At 44.2% G+C, this 21,676-nt stretch overlaps 1 protein-coding gene across 6 annotated transcripts in view; it reads right to left on the bottom strand.

The window, feature by feature from the left end:
* Positions 1-5,468, bottom strand: part of NMNAT3 (nicotinamide nucleotide adenylyltransferase 3) — a 91,013-nt gene extending 85,545 nt beyond the window's left edge. For 3 of the 6 annotated variants that reach the window (XM_090284256.1, XM_090284255.1, XM_090284261.1), the window contains exon 1: positions 5,404-5,466. The gene's annotated coding sequence lies outside the window, so the exon portion shown is untranslated. Of the gene's footprint in view, positions 1-5,403 lie in introns of all 6 variants that reach the window. The other 3 variants (XM_090284259.1, XM_090284260.1, XM_090284257.1) reach the window with 2 other exon arrangements.
* Positions 5,469-21,676: the final 16,208 nt, after the last annotated feature.

Genomic DNA, 21,676 nt, shown 5'->3' with positions numbered 1-21,676 from the left:
CATCTTAATGTAATGGCATTTTGTTCACTGAGCATGTAACAACTTCCAAATATTACTAATTTCATATTTTTAAATACTGCATAATATTCCATCAACGTGGTGTTCTGTAATTTGACTATATTCCTATACTGTATATTCAAGTCACTCCTAAGTTTTCACTATTATAAAAAACAATGCATCTTTATACAGTAGCTCTTTTCACTTTTCAAATTATTTTCTTCTTTTTTTTATTGATTATGCTATTATAGTTGTTTCAATTGTTTTCCCTTTCCCCCCCTCTGCCCAGTATCTCCCTTCCCTCCAGCAATCCTCCTTCCTTAGTTCATGTCCATGGGTTGTGCATATATGTTTTTTGGCTTCTTCTCTTCCTTTACTATTCAATTTATTTTCTTAAGACAGAATCCCAGAAAGAAGCCAAAGGATAGTGGCATTTCAGTGATACCTGAAACGGGCAGCCCTCCTCCTTTTATCTCTGTAGTCATTTGATTATTCATAAAATATAAAGTGGGTAACAGACAATAGCATCTTTTTTGCATAAAAACACATTAAAGCAATAATAACCAAGAGCATCATAAAAGTTACATAAAAGAAGGACTGATGAGGGAATTAAAAAGCAAAGCAGTCTTTGATACTAAGTATAGGGTTCGTGCCATAAACACTTATATTTGATCTTTAAATGAACATTTGGAAGTCAATAATTTCAAGTTAGATTCCTACACACTAATTCATGTAACAGGCATTCTGTCCTTATTATTACCTGCTCACAGAGAAACATCTAGCCTTTTCAAGTCTGCTCGTTACCTGGCTTTGTGTGATTCCCTTACTGACACTGACATTCATTCCTTCCACTATGCAACTTTTTGGGCCCAAATTGGGTTTCGTTTGCATCACTTGTTTTCATTCTTTCACTCACAATTGCAAATCCTTTTCAGCAAGCAGACTGGCTGACAGCAGTGCTGATGGCTGTGGTTAGTACACATTAAGCTGAACATGTTGGTCAGCCTTGCTCCACGCTCCTCTCTTCTGAACACTTGACTAGGTGGGAAGGACCAAAATCACAGCATTAAATCCCCACACATCTGCCTTTAATATGTTAACTCTGCTTCTGCAAGTCAGTTCCAACACTCCTACCTGGCCTCTGTCCTGTCTTGACAGTTCATTTTATAAAAGAAAGCAAGGGAGAGGGGGCTGATGGACAGGGGAAGGCAGGCTAACTTAAAACCATCTTAGGAACTCTCAGAAGTTCCAGGTTGATGGATGGACACATGCATTCCTCAGAACCCACAAGCCTTGTAGATTTCTTCACAGAGGTGCCAGTTCCCTTCCTTTGCTTCAGGGAAGATGGCAGTTCAATTCCCATCTGAGTTCTACATCTGAGACTGGTGAGGATCAAAGATGTATTTTGTCAACAGCTCTTGCCAAACAGATAAAATAACTCTCTAATAAGATTCAGTCATGGAAAGAGAATGCTTCTTGGGGCTGTTTGGATCATATCTTATTTAAAACCAGCTTTTCAGTGTTATTTTCACCTTGTTCTCAATGGAACTGAATGGGATTGAAGGTAGGCATGGCATCCCTCTAGAGGATGGCTGCTTCCTCCCTCACAAGGGCTGTGCCGGAATGGCATGCTCTGCTTGCAGACAGGTGTTCCCGTCCTCTGGACAACAGCAGTCAGCTTTGCCCATCTTTTAAATGGCAGGTCACTAACAAATAGGCTCTCAGGTGGACCCTTGTCAATCAGGAGAGGGCTCCAGCGCTCACTGTGCCAGAACTACTATCCTCATAGGAGGTAATTCCAGAGCAGCTGGAGAAGGGCATGCCGGGCAAGGTACCCATGGGACTACAGGAAGGCAGCTGCTCCAGGAATCCCAGCTTTATGGCCAGTGCTGGCCAGAGGCAGGGAGACCAGGGAGGCAGACATGCAAATGAGGTTTTCACTGGGCAGGAGGCCAGACTCAGAGACGGCACTGGGTAGAAAGAGCAGACAGCTCTCACTTCCAGAAGACACTGCCAACCTTATTCAAGGCACTTTCACCCAAAAACCTATCACCAAGAACTTAAGATTTCCCTGAAGCTGCTTTCTCCAGATTCACACTAGCAATAGGATGCCTTTCTATTCCTAGTTCCTAGATTGGTGCTGTGAATCTATGTGCATGTGAGAGACAATGATGAGGAAATCATGAGTCCACCATGGTTTGTTAAACACCACCATGCAGTACTGCACTGCTAAAACACTGGGGCTGCAGCTGTCATCCTGAAGCCTGCCCTGCAAAATGGGATATGTCTGTCTTCACCATGGAGCTATGATAGATGACCGAAGACAGACACTGGGTAGGACAAGCCACTTTATTTAAGAGCTTCGACAGCTAAAGTGGTTTAACATAGATACATGGAAGATTTATCTAGATGATAAAATACCTGAACTTAAAAGGCACATAAATTATAATTTTGCGGGTTTTTTTTTCCTTTTAAGATTTCACATAGTCAAGTGCTTTAAGTAATGAATGAAATGCATATAAAGTTGACTTCATTTCACACAACCTGTCTGGTTAGTGTCTGCAGAGAGCCTTCGCTTTCCGATGGGACAGGTTCAGAGTCAACACCACCCATTTGTGTGTGTGACCTTCCATCCCAGTGGAGATCATTGGGGGATTATTAAACATAATAACAGCGGCTACTACTGCTATTATTGACTGAGCATGTACTATATTATGTGCTGTGCACTAAGAATACCACTTCATATATTTATATATGAGCATTACTTAATACTTATAACAGCCCTATGAGTTAGGTACAATGAGTCCCATTTACAGAGGCCAAAACTGAACTTTAGAGAGTTTCTGTGACATACACAAGGTCACACAGGTAATTTTATCTGACTCCAAAGCTGTGGTGTTCACTAGTAAGCTGCAACATAAATGAAAAATGCTTGGCCCTTAGCAGGTGCTCAGAAACACTAGTTATCTTTCTCTATGTTCATACTTCTTTCTTTCAACATTCATTATGGGCTCAGTACTCTGCGGGACGTAGGACTTACAGGATTAGATTCCAAGCTCCTAGACCAGCCTCAGGCAATTACGACATGAGGGTGGAGTCAGTACAGGGGGATGGGGGGGTCAGAGGCAGCTCCTCAGAGGAGACCCATACCCAGCTGTGGGTTAGACACAATCACAATAAGACAATTTTAGATCTTTTTCAACCCTAGTTTTACCCTATTACTTTTGCTGTGTTTTCTTTGGCCTGAGTCTTTAGGCCTCCTGACAGTATAGCTGCCCAGGAGGCCCTTTATCATGCAGAACACCCCTTTCCTCCTGACTGGGCTGATGCTTTCTGGTAAAACCACTCCAACAGATAACCCATCTCCCCTGCTTAATCACCCTGCACAGTCCCTGAGAGCCACTCCTTCACTCTCAACTCTGGCCCTTCTCCTGCATAGTTTTACCAGTTTTTGCCCAGAATAAGGCATTCCTTATTCTGGACAAATAGCAGCTATTCCTAACAATCACAGCAGCAGCAGTAGTAACTTTCTACACATTGGGCACTACTCAATGTATTTGTTACATAAACTCATTGAATCCCCATAACGACCCTCTAAGTAGGCACTACTATTATTCCTATTTTAGTTAATTTAGGGGAAGAGAGAAGGAATTGATATTTCTTTAGGGCAAACTATGTGCCAAACAGTGTGTTCAGCTTGCGTAATCAGACCATAAGGGACCTGCCCAGGCTCATTCACAGAGCTGGGAAGTGACAAATAAGAATTTGAACCCACGTCTGCGATGGCCAAGCCTAGAGCTCCTCTTCTTCTCTCCAAGTGTGGCACTGCCACAGTCCACAAGGAGAAACAAAGACTGCTCTCTCTCCTTCTCCCTTCTGCACCCTTCTGTTAATACCAGTTTTAATTTTTATTTTCATTTTTTTTTACCACCACCTACAAATGGTGCCAGACTGCTGTCTCATCTGTGCTCCCCTACTCTCTGAGCCCCTCAGCCACTTTTCATGGAGCAAATCCCATCTACACTCACAGTGTAACGGAGCCAAAGAAGGAATTGGGATCATTCAACTGAATAAAATACACCAAACAGCTGACTGGTGTTTCCTGAAGCCCAAAACTCTCTCCTAAATCCCTGGAGTTTCAAGGTCTGAGGGGTCCTTATTGAGGAGGTTTTTGGGCAGTTTCAGGGGGTGACACTATTAATAAAAGTAAGGAAGTAACTGATGTCCAGTGGAGGAGTGTGAGCCTTCTGTTCTGGTGGGGCTCAGGTAGCTGGCAGAAACAAGGGAGGCTTTCTGGGAAATGGGTTTCTGGCTGGACGAGGAGGGGCTTTTCCAGGCAGGGTCAGAGTCAGACCCCTCCTCTGGGCCCCTAGAGCACCAAGCCGGCCAGGGCTGGAATTGTTTGCGTCAGTGGGCCCACCCCAGTGAGTTCCCGGAGAGCAGGGATCCTGTCTGATTACTCTATCAGCCCTCAGAGCCAGCGTCAGGTGAGGGCCCGAGGCACGTTTCCGGAACGAATGGCCCACCGGGTCATCATTTTAGAGAACAGCTGTGTGAGAGACTCAGACAAGGAAACAGGACTCGGAGGGAGGGAGGTGGGCTTGCTCAGAGGCAGCGCCCTCTTTACTAGGATCCACATCCTGCTCCATTCGAGAACGGCCCTCACCTTTACCTCACTTCTGTACCTGGAACACTGCCAAGTCACTCACCTTGCACCTCTTAATCCTCAAGAGTGGGAACGGTCCCGTTTTACAGGGGAGAAAGTTAAGGCCCTTCCTTTCACCCCGGTTTTCCGTGGGCGAGCCCCCTCTGACCTTCCTGTCCTCAAACGGGTCACACGCTTTCTCCCTGGCTCTGGTCTCCACCTTGGCATTCTTTGCTTCAGATAGAAATTTGAACTCCAGAGTCCTTCCCAGATGGGGACCACCTGCCAAAGGCTCTCCCAGCACCCTGCAGTTTCGGGCCTCACAGCGCTTATCAGTGTTAACTGTTACATTTGAGTGCGTCTTTCCCGCCAGCCTGCGAGCGCCACGGCGGCGCGCACCGCGTTCGCTGGCCCACAGCTGTGTCCCCGACACTGAGGCCAGTGGCGGGCGCGCACTCGTGGCACACGGCAAGAATCTGTGGGATACTTATTTGTATCTGCGAAGTGTTGAAGGTGGGATTCAAAGTCAGGTCTGCCGACCTCGGGTCAGAACCACAGGAGTAATGGGGTTAGTTTGACAACGCTGAGGCAAGAATGCCCGGCGCGAAGTGGTGGAGGAGAAGCGTTCTGGGGTCCGTCCGACCCGGGATCCACTACCAGGATCCGCACCACGCCGCCACCTGTCGCCCAGGCGTCCGAGTTTTGAAGGGCGCCCGCCAGGGCAAAGGCGGTCTGACCCGGGCGGCTCTGGCTGTGCTTACCTGCGCGTCCTGCGGCTCCTCAGAGACGCTGGGCGAGCCTTGGGGAACTTCCGGGGACTGGGACAGCGGCAGGGCAGAACCAGGGCTCTCCGCCTGCGCAGGGCCCTGTCCCCAATCAGCAGGAGGGGACAGAGCCTGGTCTCACAACACAGGCCCGCTTCAGTGGAACAACCCGGAGACTAGCCCGCGGCGACCGAGTGCCGGGGGGCGGGTCTAAGGCGCTCTTGACCCCGTGCTCCCTCAGTGGCCCGCTGTGGGCGGAGTCACAGGAAAATTTAACTCTGCGCCCCGCCCCCCAATGGGGGGCGGGCCGTAAGGAGACCTGGATCTGCGCCCCGCCCCTTCGCCCCAAGCCTCGCCCACTCGTCCCACCCCTAATCCTGCTCCCACCCACTGGCAATTGTATAGGGTTTCCTTTTTTCCCCTGTTTTGTATTCCATTTTATTTCTTATTTAATTTAATTTTAAAGATAAAATAAAAAATATGTTAAAGTAATGCATGAGCACTTTTTACAAAATAAAATTTTCTAAATGTTCTTTTAATGAAAGCAACAAGCCCCTTTCTCTTGCTTTCCACACAGAGCCCTTTAGTTCATTTAGTTCTTCTCGTGGTCACCCCCTTGTTGCTTACAAAATAAGCTTACATAGCGATTTCTTGATTTATCTATTGACTTTCTGCCATGTTAGATGAAGATTTACTCTCTCTCTCTGTGCCCCTGACTCCCTTCTCCTGACAAATGTACATCTCTGTTCTCAAGTCCTGCTCTGGTGAGCATTAAGACCTCAGACCAGGAGTGGATGAAGGTTTTCTGGGACCTGAAGCTTATAAAATGGTGGGGGAAGGAGGAAAGAAAGGCCATTTTAGAAAGACCTACAGAATTGAGGCTTGCAAACGAGCATTTATTTATAATAAGAAAAGCAATCACGAAAAAATCCTGGGGTCTTGGAGATTCAAGTGCCTATCATCTGAGATCTTCTTAGATAATTTACTTCCTGAATTTGCTTCCCCAATGTGGCCTGGCTTCCTCTCCTCGACCTAAGACTCTCCATAAATCCCAATCTTCTCAGGGGTGGTGGGGTGAAGGTCAAGATTCATCAGTTTCTGCCAATAGGATTTCCTAATGGAGTGAATTGGAGTGTGCAAAAAACAGAGATATCAAGGATTATGTCAAGGCTTTGTGATTGCTGTGCATATGATATCCAGCTTTTTCTAGTATTGGTGACAAATTGTTAGTATGGAGAATGTTTTATAGAGCTGGCTCTGGACGCCTGCCTGTTCATCAGATACTCACAGTGCTCCCATGAGGTTGGCTGAGCAGGCACACTATCCCTGTCCTTACTTTTAAGAAGGGCCATACTTCTTCCTCTTGTATCAGCACAGGGGGTGCAACGCTAGCACCCAATAAATGCCCAGGTGAAGGTACTGGTTCATCCCTCCTCACTCAGATTAAAGAAGCACTGTCCGTGCCCTCTCTGAAACCCCTTCTCTGAGAGAGTTTACCCTTTCTCCTTCTTTTTGTCAATAAAAGTTTGCTGCCGCCAATCTAAAGTCAACAGAAGTTACCAATCTGGGGTGCGGAAAAAAGAGAAACTTTATTCAGGCAAACAGTTTGCAAACTTAGGAAACACCGGCTCAAGTGGAAAAGGAAAGTGCAGTCTGCCTAGACACAGGAAAGTCTAGATTTTATAAAGTTCCTGCTTTTGTTCACAATTGGTCCATTTTTATTCAAATAAGGAATCCAAATTTATGCAGTCTGGTTGGTCCAAATAGCACTGTCTTGATGGTTTGGCTTCACACATTCTGATTGGTTGTTATGGAGTCACTCTGATTGCTCAGTATAGATGCAAATGAGGACGTAGCCACACAATTCCAATTGGATGAGGGAGGTCTTGGACCATTGGTTGAAACATGATTCCAGGTACTCCTTTATAAGGGTTGGCTTAGCTGTCAGGAACACAATGCAGAGTACCTGAAAGGCCTTTGTAGTAAAGGCTGTTAGACTCTGGTTATGGATTTGGACCTAATAGCCACAAGGAGTCCTTCCTGGCAAGTACATTCCTTCTCATAGTCCACATTCTGCTCTGCCTCCCTTCTCTCCTATTCATTCTCCTTCTCCATCCCTTGTCTAACTCCTGAGGATCAGGGACTTGGGAGTAACTCCAACTTAGGGTATGATATTTGCTTTGACAGGATATCCTTAGGCAAAGTCATTTTACCTCTCCAAGCCTCATTGTCTTTCTCTGAAATTGGATATAACGACCTCTACCTCTTGGGGAGGATCAAGTGGCTTATCATCTATATGTACAGGGATAATTGTTATAGTTCACACTTTTAAAACTATTTTTTAACAATTCAGAAAATTCTAAATATTGGTCAAATTTATTGTTGTTTCCTTTTTATTGTCTCTGGATTGTGTATCATACTCAGGCCATTCTCATTCTGAGATTTAAAAAATTTCAAGGATAATATCTTTGTATGTTTTCCTATTGATGGCTCAGTTAGTCCCCCTGCAGAGTAGGAGGCTCATGAGAAAGATTGAGGACTTCTCAGAATCTGTGTGTAGCACGTTGGTTCCACAGGTTGAATTAAAACCAGGGGCTAATTCATTCTGAGTCTTGGCCATGACCAGGGAAGGAGAGTGTGGGCACAGGGATGTTTCTTCCCTTGGATAGTGAAGATTAACTGATGCTTGGTCTAGGAGGAAGCCTGGCTTCATGGGCACAAAAGACTGTCTCTTGCTGGTGGGAGCTAAGAATAATGATTATACTTTACCTAATTTAAGTGGGAGAGGGACAAGGGGCAGTGGTTGAGAAATTCATTCTGGAGAGACAACTAGCTCCTAATGTTCTAGAAGAAGAAACATCTAGATAAGAATCATACCATTTTCTTGAGAGCACAGAGGGCTCCTGGATCATGGCTATAATGGGAATAATATTTTTGTTTCTCTCTCTTATTGGTAAGGTTTATTTCTCCTAAATCCTATCTGCCATTATGGCTTAAGGAGATGACCAGGTAAAGCTGCCTAAGGAAGGAGGAGGATTTTACATAGAGGATGCCTCAGTGCGGATCCCTCAGAAGCAGATCCCATGACAAGGATTCTGGTAGTTTATTTGGGAGTCCAATAAAGGGTGCATTGTTCAGTCAACTGCTATAGCAGATGACTGGAGCTAAATTTGTGGGACAACTAGAAAGCAGTGTAAAGAACGTGCCTCAGAGTTATTTTACAAAAAAAAAAGAAAAGAAAAAGGTTGTAGGAGTGAAGTCTCTAAGGGAAAAAACTAGAACCGATAGGTTAGCTTGTTTTTAATATTTTACAAATTGTTTCTAGACATAAAAATATGGTCACCAAATTAGATCCAATTACAACATTATTGTATGGTTTTTTTTCTATGACTTGATGGTATTCTGATGAAGTTTTAATAGGATCTCTTTAAGCAAACTGTCTCAGGTGTAGAAGTATGTCCTGAGCACATTCTGGAAAACTTGCTTTTGGACAGATTGTGATGGGACTGAGGAGTGGGTCAGTTCTGCATTTGAATGAGCCCTTGATTTCTGAGTGCTCAGAAAGAAGACTGGTGAACTTTTAAAATGATCGAAAAGGGCAAACTTTTCGATCACTCAAAGTACTGCAGGAGGTGCATGGTTTCTTAAAAGCAATAAACAGATAGTGTCAAAGCCAGCTCTTTCCTATATGGCCATTAAAGCAGGGCACTACTAGAAATCCACCATTTCGCCAACCTGGCTTCAGTGGCTAAAGTTACTATTGAGTTAAAGTGATTCTTTAAAAATATGAATCAGTTCACAACACTACCCCTCTCAAAAGCCCTCAGTGGCTTCCACTACAAATAATATAGAATACCCAGTCCTCCCTAATGGCCTCCAAGCCCCCTATATGCTCTCCCTGACATTATCTCCTGACAGTGATCATTCCTCACCTCCAAGTCTCCTTGGCTTTGTTGCTGTCCCCTGAACACACGGGGCCTTTTAGTACCCCAGAGCCACTGCCTTGCTGTTCTTACTCACTGAAATGGTACACTTTCCCACTCCCAAGGTAACTTGCCCAATTCATTCGCTTTCTAATAGACCACCCTACCTACAAAACAAACAACAAACCCTCCCATACCACTCTGTTCATAGCACTCATTATCTGTCATTAACATATATTTTTATTCATTATTTGTCTCCCTCACTTAATTATAAGGTTGAAAAAGGCTAAGTCTTTAAATATTTTGTTCCTTGACATATCTCCACATTTAGAGCAGTGCCTGGAACCTAGTAAGTATTCAATAGCTATTTGTTGAATGAATAAATTGAGCCAATTGAAAAATATAAACAAAATCAGTAAATTTACAGTTCAAACTGATTCTTGAATGCAGACTCAAAACTAACGCAGATTGGGTTTTTCTCAAATTTGGAAGAATTGTCAGAGTAGAGAGAAAATAAAATAAAATGAAGTGGTTGAAATACATTATATAACATGATTTGTAGTTACAGGTGAGTATTAGACTGAGAACTCTTACTATTTTTTCTTTGACCCAACATCTGTGTTAAATATTTAAGCAAAGGTTAGCTCAAAAGGCTACATACTTATTTAAATGTAGTAAAAAGAATAGAGTTTCCCCTAGTTATTTCAATAATTCAGAATGGTGTTCTGTAGCTTCTGTTGGCATCTGAGGGCCCAAGATGGTAACTGCTTACCTGAAAATAGGCCTTGATGAAATATTTAAGATCGCACTCATTTTCATTTTCTTCATAATTTTATTCCTGCTCCCACATTTTTTTTTTTACCCATTCTTCAGCTGCTTAATTCACACACTAAAGTTAATACAAATGTTCCGTGGATTATTAAATGCAGCTAAGCAATGAGCTTTAGCTAGAACATAAGGCCAAACTGGGGCCACTTTGCTGTTCTAACAAAGTAATTTTTCCTTGATGGTACAGACTATGAATTTACAGAGGCCTCTGATTTGTGTTCTGAAGTTTTATTAGGCAGGTGCATGTCTACTGTAGAAGAGGCTTTAAAGTGGGAAACAAAGACTCCCTTAGAAACAGGTTTTACCCTGGTTCAGTTAAGCAGTCTTATAATCAAGAACAGTTGAAATCGTAGAATTGACAAATGGACCTTTGAAATTATGCCAAGAAGACACTAAATAGTGCCTATTTGCTAATAAAAAACATTGCTCTCTGGTGCCAGCAGCAGTAGAATGGGTTTTGGTTAGTGTCTGCCTACACTTAATTGTCTAATGAATGTTCCAGTGGCAGCACTCCAATACTGTAAATTATCTTTCTTAATGGAACTTTTATATTCTACCCCTGTTGCTAAAACTGTAATCCAGGCTTAGATGTCCACCTAGGTCCACTTAGTACAAAGAAGGCCTTCTAAGGAGGTCAGGCTCACAATACATTGTTCACAATGGAAAGCACTTCAGGACTAACCCATCATTTTTTGATGAGGGGAGAGTACCCAAAGAGGTTAGGTGCTTTTCTCTAGATCACACACAGTTGGTCAGAGATGGGGTTCGAGTATCAGTCAGGATCTTTTTGTTGTTGCTACAACAGAAATAGTCTCTGTTAACAGAGTAGAAGTGCATTTAATGGTAGGATTGAGTCTTCAGAATTTATAGGAAGGTTGGAGATCCAGGCTTAGGAAGGAATGAGGAAAAAACAGTTCTGAAAAGCTAGAAAGTGAAAACTCTAGGAATGATATATGAGCAGAAATGGTCTAGTCAGAATGCCACCGCAGGGATAGATGATTGAATTCTAGCCACGTCTTCTGTATTATTTCACTCATTCAAGGGTGAAACTCCTGTGAGAGACTCTCTGATTGGCCAAGATTAGCTCCCCTGGCTGTCCTGGGGAAGGTGTTAGCAAACCTTTTCGACTTTGGATGTTGAAGGGAAGGTCCCTGTATTTACTCTCCCACTAAGACACTCATACCAAATCCTCAGAAGGACCCCCTAAAATATGCTGTTAGGAGAAAGGCATGGATGCAGGGATGCCAAGGTGCAGTTAAGCCCAAATTTAGTTGAAGTGGCCATAAGAAGCAAACAGAAGTTTGCTTGGAATTACTAAGAAGGTTTTGTTTTCCAAACACAAAGCTCCCAGTCCCTCTTCTTCCTTCTGTCTTGGAATGTGGATATGATCCTGGAGGACAAGCAGCCATCTTGAGTCTATGAGGAGACAGGCATGAACTACAAAGTTACTTGCTACAAATGGTCAAGTGGATAATTAGGAGTCTAATATGCTAAATATACCACAGAGCTGCTGTATTAGCTCTGATCTGCCTGACTGCAGGCTTATTTTTTAAGAAAATAAAAAACTTATTTGGCCAGGCCACTATAGTTAGGTATGAGTAACATGCAGCCTAATAATATGATAACACAGATTGGCCCTAGAATTCCGGTATCTTGATTCCCCATGCAGCACCATTTCTGTTCCACTGACAAAGACATGATTTCCTGCCTTCAAGGAGCTTATGACTGAACTGAGGTTAAAATAACACTCTTAAGCAAGTAGAGAGCACGAATCTGTGATGTATAATGCATTCTCAGAAGTATGTAACAGAGGACATGAGCAAAGGCAGAGTTCAAAGGTCAGTCCTCTAATCCAGGCCCTTCTCCCATCCTCCTACCTCTGAGCTCTGACTGTCATAATCATTCTCTTAGGCATCTTCACCTTTTCCCTGCTTCTTCCTCCTAGCTTATAAAGAGGCTCAAGTCTATCCTCTCCTAAAAGAATCCTCCTTTAACCCCTGAACTCTCTGACAACCAATCTTTTGCCTTCTCTTTCTTTAAAAGAAAAATTTTTTTCCTCACCTAGGGACATGCTTATTGATTTTAGAGAGAAGGGAAGGGAAGGAGAAGGAGAAAAACATTGAGGTGAGAAACATTGATCAGTTGCTTCATATGTGTCCAGATCTAGGGACCAAACCTGCAACCTAGGCATGTGCCCTGACTGGGAATCAAACCTATGACCTTCCATTTTAAAGGACAACACTCCAACCAACTGAGCCACACCAGCCAGGGTGCCTTCTCTTCTTATCCAGACTTCTCAAAGGAGTGGTCTGTTCACACGTCTCCTCCCACTTAATCCTCAATCCAAAGCATCTAGCTCCTGTCCAACCGCCACGTGGATACTGCCCTGCCAATTGCTAATTCCTATGGGGAAGCCTTTATCCTCATTTGACTGGCCCTGTGTGCCACCTTTGATAATGTCGGACACTGTCTTTGTAGAAACTTCTCCTTCCTTGGCTCTGTGACACCACATTCTCCCCAGTCCCTTCTTACCTCTTAGAGTGTGCATACTGTCTTGCTGAGCCTGTTAATCAAGGCGTCAGACCATACCCTAGCTAATGGGAGGACACTGTACCTCTTCCTAGAACCTCAAATGTGAGCAGAGAAACTCAGACACTAAAAATGGTGATGCCCAGGCAGGATTGTTGAAAAGCTCCTGGTACACAGGGCCCCAGAGCTGCCAGGTTTCTGTATGCCTGCCCCCTGCCTGGTTCTTGAACTCCCTAGTGGCCTCCCTGCAAGTCTTTTCTTTTATATTAGGCAGAATCAGTTTCCGTTGTGGCATCCCAAAAGGCCTGAGAGATACTTTGGGCTATGCACAGATCTCTAAACATATGTGTGCAAAGCAGGCCATGGGCCCTGGTTTGTACCTGCATCTTTGGGAAGCTCATTCTTCAAGGCTCAGATCAAATATCACCTCTTCCATGCAGCCTTCCCTGATGCATATCCTTGCAGTCAAACATGTTGGTGTTCTCACTTGACTGCCTCAGCAAGGCCCTGACCTCCACTGGTTCCTTAGGGTCTGTAGCACACAATGGCCCCTTCAGAGTCACCTCTAATGCTCACAGAGTAGTCTGTCCAGGTCCAGTCTGCCCAGCTGGCTTGTTGGAACATAAGGCTATGTCCTGGTCTTCTCCACTAACCTAGTGTCTCCTAAATGATGCTGTCCTTCCTCAGGTAGAAACATTAGAAAAAGATGACAGAATTCCTTATAGCAAAATCAGCCCTAGACTTTGATCTGTCCTGTGAGAAGGAGCTGGCAAGGAACTGCTCTATCTCAGTGTGAGAAGAGCCCATGCATTCTTTCCTGACTCCTGTGTTTCCTCCTGCCCTTCTGTGCCTATTTGGTTCTCCATGAAGCAGACAGACACTGAGATGGAAGTAAAGGTGCAAAGGGTTTAAGAGGGGAGAGAAGGGGCAGAAGCAGGAATGGACAGGGGCAGCTGACAGACCATGAGGTAGACTGACAGTCTTTTTCATTTTGTGGCACTTTGGAGATTATAGTACCAGCTAGAGGACCCCTATATTGGATAGAAGTGGCCAGGCCCTGTTACTCCACTTTGCTTAGTCATTGGCTGGGGTCTTCTCTGAGAAAAGCTTGACCTTGGCTAAAAAACTGGGGCAGACCCTGCAGAAGTTAACAGCTGGAGGCTGTCAGGAAGCCATGCCCCTCCCACTTGGGAAGCAAGCCTTTTCTGGATGTGGATCTGAGCAGTGCATATCCACATCCACCACCCCTTCTACCAACCAGTATTTATCTACAGGAGCTCACGGAGTGGCCTGGGTCCCCACGCAGCTCATGGCTCTGTGCCAAAGTTTCTGCCAGTGATATAGAGGTTAAGACTACATATACCTATAGCAAGAGAGAAGTTTTCTCCATATCCCAGATCCTAAAATAAATGCCAGAACGGGAACTTCACCACTGAGTCTTTTGTACTCTAGCAGCAAAAGTCTCAGCTGTGAATATTGGCTCTGTGCCTTCCCTCTCCAGCTGGCCCTGCCCTGTCCCCTTGCCCTCACCTCTGTATGCTGCTCAGGCTGCTATTGTCTGGAACGGTGCTGTGCTCAGAGGTCTCATTGGCTGAATGAGCCAAGGAATTAATGAATTACAAAGTGAGTGAAGCAAAGAATGATGGCCCAAATGAAAGACCACAAGAATGATGAAATGGCCTGAGAAAAGAGCAAATTGTTTAAAGACACTTCAGCAACAGAACTATCAGCTGAGTCACTTAGGCATGAGGTAACCATGTCCATCCTTTAGGGATTCCTTGAAAAATTGCTTGACTGCTTCATCCAATGGCAGAAGCAGTGTCTTCTCTACTGCCTGTTTCCCAACTATTCTTCTGACTCAGTCTTCAGCTTTGCTAAAAGCATACAGAGCACAGATTGTCTGTGGAGGCTGGGTGGCCCTATGGATCTCAGACCAAAGGTGGTAATTGATTGTACCACCCCAGCCTTCCTTCCATTGGTCTTTATTGCTTCATGCTTTGCTCAAATGGCACCTGAGCCTTGAGCCTCCAGTTGGGCTGCAGCCCGTCAGAGCTCAGTGCCCCTCGGGGGAGGAGAGAAGGCTGAGTTCTCCCTTCCAAGTGGTCCTCTGTTGACTGAGGACCTCTGATGACTGATGACTGATACACTAATTGGCCTGCCTCTCCTTGGGTAGTCCCAGAGCTTGTAATTGAGACTGATTCTGACAGCCTGCCCTATCAGGAGAGTGTGCTGCAGAAATACAACCTAGAAGAGGACATAATTTTCCCATGATCATTTTCAGGAAGGACTAGTGGAACTTCATACTAATGCTTTAGTCAAGACTCTCCTATTTTTCCTTCCAAGAGAAGAAAGTATGAAATAAATTAGTAATTGCTTATGCATTTGCAGTCTTTCATATGTTGAGTCAGTCAGCTTAGGATAAGTTATGTTGTGGTAACAAAAAACCCCCACACCTCTGTATCTTACAAAAACATAGATCTATTTTTTGCTCAGGCCATATGTCCATCATGGGTCAACTATACCTCTGCTCTACTCCATGTTTACATAGTGACCATCTTGGAGATGTTGCTTTGTGGCAGAGGGGAGAGTGACAGGGAGAACCATAAGCAGACTCTTATCACTTATATGTAAAGGTGATATGTGTCCTCTCATCCATGGTTTATTAACTTAAGCAAATCGTATGCCAATTCCAAGTTCACAGGCTTAAGATGTGTTGTCCTCCCACAGGTTACAGGCATGATGTCAATGAGATAGGAGGGCAGAATTCTCTCACAGGGAAGGCTAATATTGTGAATCAGATTGTACAGAACCCCTTGCATTTACAATGAAGGGTCCATGAGGCAGCTTGGATAATCTAGTACGCTCTTGGGTCTGTGAAAGGCTCTGTATATGCAGCTGAAGTGGAGGCTGGGCCTCTACAAGCAGCATGATTTAGTGGCTCAGGTCTTGTGTTTAATATTCTCCTCTGCTTGTGTGATGTTGAGCAAATTGCCTAACCTTTCTGAACTTCTAAATGAACATATTAATATCTACCTCTTAAGGATATGGTGAAGATTAAATCAGAGATCTGGCAAGTACATAATACTTTGGAGACTTTAATGTGATAAAGTAGTTCATGCTTGCCTTGAACGATTGAAAAATAAGAAAAAATAGGAAAAAGTAAATAACACTAAAGCATTTCTTGCCACCCAAAGAGAGCCAGTGTTAAAATTTTGGCACATTTCTGTCAAAAGATGAAAGCATGCTATTTTAAAAGCTGCAGTTGTTTCTGCATTTGGGCCAAAGGACAGGGAAGGCATTTGGCAGGGAAGACACCTTAACAGGCTTATTAGCTTCCCTCCCTTGCTCTCTTTGGTGGGTCTGGATAGGAAACATTGAAAAAAAAAATGAGTTTTCTGAATTCTCTGCATGTTAATCAAATAGAAGATTTTTATTCCTCTGCTGAAAGCAGAGAGGAAGTGAGGTTCCAATGTTGGAGCTCTGGGAATCAGAAAGAAAGGATGTGAACACAGTGAGAAGCTTAAGAGGTTATCTGAGACAGAGAAAGTGAGGGATACCCAGGGAGAGATAAAGACAAGGAGGGATGGCATAGAGAGCAGAGGACACAGAAAGACACAGAGAGGGACATGCAGACGGGAGCCAGAGAGGAACAGGAACACACACACAGGCAGAATGTGAAGCTTGGGGACACCAGCATCAGCTTCTCAGCAATGAGAAGCCAGGCTGGTTTTGCTTGGGTACAGATGTCCAATGACCTTCAGACACTGAAACCTGATTTCTAGCTCTCAATGCTTTCCTGCTCTCCATTGCGCTGCCCCTCAGCCCCCGCCCCCAACTATCCTCAGACCTTTAGGATACAAGTATGTTTCACTAAACAGCCTGATATTGCCGGTGCCAAGGGGAATGCAGGAGGGTCCTTGTCCTGAGAGGGATGAAGTGAAACTGTGCTGAGACCACTTGAGTAGGCTGTAACTGAACCCAAAAGAGGGTTTGGATTAAGAGGTAAAGGGCAACCCTTTAGAAAAATGAAATCCTCTTTTCTCAGGGAATCCTTGAAATCTCAAGAAAGAGGCTTTGGATTCCTGCATTTCTGTGAGATTGAGGCTTGAGTTATATTTGGGCATTAGAAAAATCTGTTCATGGATATGTATTAAATATAAAATATAGTCAAATATTATGATAGTTGTGTATGTATATATATATATTTAACATAGGTGATCTCATACGGTCCACATGTTGTCTACCCTGCTTTTTCTCCCAAGCATTGTATTTCAAACATTCTCTCACATCATTAAAAACTCTCTATAAACATCATTTTAGGGCATGTACTTTTTAACAGCCATTGTGGTGCCCTCCCTCTGATCCCCCTCTCCTGCCTCATCCCTGCGCCTGCTGCCCACTTGCTTTGTTTTATGAATTCCTCCTGCCTGAGCTAGAGGAGGGGCCTCTGACAAGGTCTTTGGTGTGCTCAATTATGGAAAACATGGCCTGAGTCACAAGATGAGTGATTGCCGTGTCTCTCCTGCCCATTCCGGGAGCCATCACGAAGATACTTCCAGAGTACTTTTGTTATTGGCCACTGTGGTTAACGAAAAGATGAAATTGGAGCCTATGAGCACAACATGTAGGCAGCGACATAATTAGCCCTTTGGAAGGTGAAGGATCCACTTTAAAATAAAAGAAAATAGTTTTACTCCCACAATGAAATGGCTGCAATTTTCCAGCTAATGCAGAACCTGCAGTATTTCTCTAATTATGTCCCCTAGGTCTTCTATCCACTGTAATTTCTTCCTTTCTCTCTCTCTCTTTTGCCTCTTTCTTTTTTTTTACTCCTAAGTAAATTTCCTTTGGTACAAAGAAGGCTAAATAATATTATTTACAAACAGGAGGAAAAAGGCTCTTACACGATGAATGCATTTTATTTGAAAAGTAGGAAATAAAAGGCCAAATAATTAAGTTCTTACTGTAGTAGAGCTGTGCTGTCTAAAATTCAGCTAAACCAGTGCAGGTAACGCTTGGTTTTCTTTCTTCATGAAGGGATAGGTGTCCTGAACAAGGAAAGATGGTTTCCTGGGATGTCACTGGCAAATCACAGGCAGAATGAGGCAGCAAGGGTGGTGGGGTCAGATACCCTGGGCCCTACCCCAGATAAGACCTTGAGATTATCACCTCACCTCTTTATGCCTCAGTTTCCTCACTTGTAAAATGCATAAAAATCCCTGCCTTGCAGGCCTGTTGTGAACATGTGAAAGTGCCCAGCATAGCACTTAAATCATGGTCAGGGCTCAACAATACTAATTATCTTTTTGACCCCATGACCATTGCATGAATGAGAATTTAACATGGACAGGGAGAGCCTAAGCTGACAATGACTCGTTGGCTTCAGACTTACGAATCCAGGAGCCTAGAAGATGGCCAAAGTGAGAATCTTTGAATTTTCTCAAAGCAGCACTTTGAGGAGTTTTGCAGCAAACAAAATCTTGAAAGACACCTGTTGTTATCCTGTTTTATACTTGAGGGGACAGAGACTCAGCAACTTGCCCAAGGCCATCTTGTAAGTGGCAGAGCCAAGACTTAAGATTCCATTCTTACGTCAGAGTCTATGCTCATTTCTCTGCCCCTTTGCTCAGATTCTGTCCTCGTTCTACTGTGCACTACTTTTCCATCTGCTAAATGGACGTGGTGCTTGTCAAAGTGGTCCAGGGCTGGCCTTTGTTATCAACAGAACTGGATTCAAGCTCCAGCCTTCTCATCTTCCATCTGTGTGACTTTAGGGAAGGAACTTAACATCCTGAGCTCCCTCTGTAAAATAGAACCCTGATACAAGCTGTCTCATAGATGCTGTGGACACCTATGTTTGGAAAGCAAGTGTGTACAGTGCCTGGCATCTTATAAGCATCCAGTAAAATTATAGCTTTAATGATCTCTCCTCCTATGTTGTTGTAAAGATTCACTGAGGTCACAGATATGAAAGTCTTTAGAACCTGGGGAGTCTAGATCCACATTAGCTCTTACTACAAATTTTCTTTCACTAACTTTTATACCCCTCCTGGTAATAATGGCCATGGGGCCCTTGTCACCTGGTGTGAGAAATCCATTCCTATACCTCTTAATGCTCTCAGCTCTGAACTGTCCCCTGAGCTAAGGGGGCAGTTACGATATGAAAATGTTTGCAGGAGGCTCAGCAGCCAGGGCAGAGGCTTAAGTATCAATCCCCCTTCCTGATTAGTTCCACTGCAGATGCTAGTCAAACAGAGTCCCCCGTCCCTTAGCACAGGCAGCACTGAGTCCTGTCAGGGGCAGGGGCAGGGGGAGTGGCTGGTCTGTGATTAAAAATTCACTGTGATTACCAGCCAACAAATTGTGCCCTTTGGGAGGACCAAAAATTGACTGCAGTGTCAATTTGCTATCCAAGCCTGGGAATCTGTGCCCTGATCTGGGGATAGAGAAATCGATGTCTTCGTCGGGTCTCAGTGTCAGGGGGTGGGGGGAGGGCAGACCAGGTAAGGTCGGGAGGGAGGTGCATGACAGAACTACGGGGGCCAGAGTTGCCCTTCCTCTCTCCCTTCCTCCCTTCATACACATAATTCTTGAATTCTAGTTGAGACAGGTTGTGGTCTAGGCTCTGAACTAAAGAATGATTCTGACTCAGCTTCGGCCTCAAGAGGTACAGAGAAGTAAAGGACAATGACATTCATTGATCAGCCATGATAGAGATAAGCACAGATGCTATGGGAGCTCAGAGCGGAGCTCAGCCGTGGTGGTAGTGTGGGGGGCTGGGGGGATTTCAAGGGAAGCCTTCCAGAAGATGTGGTACCTGGGCTGAGATTTGAAAAGTGTTGGACAGACAGGGGTGTGGGACTTAGAAAAGCCTAGGCCATGGTCCAGTGACCCTTGAAGGATACAAATAATTTGGCATGGGTGGAATGTGTAGTGTCAGAACAGGGTAGAGCAAGAATGGAAAGAGGGGCAGGCTGGGGCTGGGGCTGGGGCGGAGTGGGGCAGGAAGCACCGTGTAAGCCAGGCTGTAATGAGAAGAGCGAGTCAATCAGGCCCAGGGCATGTCTGATGGTGTCATATTCCAATTCTGCCATTCAGCAGCTATATAGCTGTGGCCAGTTTCTCATCTATGAAATAGGGATTCTCTCACCTATCTCCCAGGGGTAAACTTCCAAGCCAGTGTCTGACCCAGTTGAGCACTCAGCTGATAATACCTTGATCTTTCCCCCAAGGGTGAGAATTAGAGAGAATGTGGGACAGGAAAGCAGGCGGGCCAGTAACTCTTTCCTCCCTGGTAGAATCATTTACTACCAAGCCCTTTGAAACTCATACTGTAGCTGGGACCATAGAATCTGTAGCCCCTCATTGGTCTCCAAATAATTGGTATGGCTTTTGCTAGAAGGTCTCATAGGGAGGTGAAAGGGGAAGTTACTTCTCACATCTTCGCAAATTTTGTAAATATCCTCTTTAAAAAAATTCATCATCAGCTGTCTCCCTTCAACCTCACACACACTTTCTCTAAATCTCCACTTTACAGCCTCATTTTTTCCCCTACCCCAGGGACACCACATTGTACAACTCCAGGGTCTGTACAACTTCACATGGGTCTGGTGTCCCCTGTTCCCTGTGAGGCTACAGTTGGTGGCCCTGCTACACTCTCTTCAAAAAGCCAACATGGCACACTGTCCCAAGCAGACAAAGCTATGTCAGAACACATTTCTTGCCCCAAACCTTGACCCTCCTCCATCATCCCACCACAGCCACTTCTTGAAAGTGACCATTTACTTCTGGGACTGTTCACCGATGTGAGCACAACCCTCTACAAAGTAATGGAATGCTGGAGCCAGGGCTTATGCCCATTTCACTGGTGGGCAAACTAAGGCTCTAAGGGGTGAGTTCAACTGCCAACTATCAAGAAGCACAGCTGTCAACCCCTCTTCTGTAAGCCAGCTCTCTGCACCATTGCTCAATATTTACTTATCTATTGTATTACGGATTATGAGAAGGAAAGACTATGTTCTATTTTTATATTCTTTTAAGATTTATTACAATGCTGTGCACATACTAGAGGCTGAATGAAGGACTTCATGGCAAAAAAGATCAAACACCTTTAGATTGTTAATGACACAATCACATGTTGCATTGCTATTCCACATGAGGCAGTTAATGGGGTGATTTTAGTTCAGACTATGGCACCAGATGGCCTGTGTTCCAAGACCAGTTCCATCACTAGCTGTGAGAATTTGAGCAAGTTGTTAACCTGTTTGTGCCTCACTTTCCATAGCTGTACTCTTGAGATGATTAGTTTATATGATTGTTGTGATTAAATAATTTCACAGGTTTGAACATTTAGAACAGAGTTGGCATTTTAGTGAGTGCCATATAAGTTTAGGCTGTTTTTATGGCTAAACATATTGGGTGCTCATTCTCCAGCTGGATACTTCTGGAGAAAGATATTAAAGGGAATAGTAGCTAGATTCTATTCATTCAAGAGGCTTTGAGGTCAGGGCAAAAGTTTTGAGTGTATTTTAACAACTTTGCTGATACTGAAAAAAAAATTTATCAGCAGGCCAAATGTTTCCAATCTTGGCCCAGGTACAGATTTGATTATAACTGTGGTTTAAATCATAAGCTCTGGCTGCTCCAGGGAGCACAGGTGTCCTCAGTGCCTGGCCCCTGGGCCCATGCTAATTTGCAGGATTGCAGTCAAGTGAGTGAAATGAACAGGTGAAAGCAATGAGCATGGCAGAGAAAGTCAGGACATTTTTCCCCCTTCTCTCTGCCTAATGAAAGAACAGAGTCCCTTAATGGAACCAATGGATTTAGTCATCATTGCTTTAGGAGAACCACTAACATTAAAAACTAGATTCCACATCCCGGAGCTACGACAATTCCACTGACAAACTCAAGCTACATCAGAAAGGCAGTTTTGACATCTGAAACAGTGGATAGAATTTTTAAATAAGTGGATAGTTTTATGAAACAATATA

Source organism: Furipterus horrens, unplaced genomic scaffold (assembly GCF_987537825.1).
Source record: "Furipterus horrens unplaced genomic scaffold, mFurHor1.1.pri manual_scaffold_7, whole genome shotgun sequence".
NCBI classification, from domain to species: domain Eukaryota; kingdom Metazoa; phylum Chordata; class Mammalia; order Chiroptera; family Furipteridae; genus Furipterus; species Furipterus horrens.
This window is presented reverse-complemented; position numbering and strand designations above follow the sequence as displayed.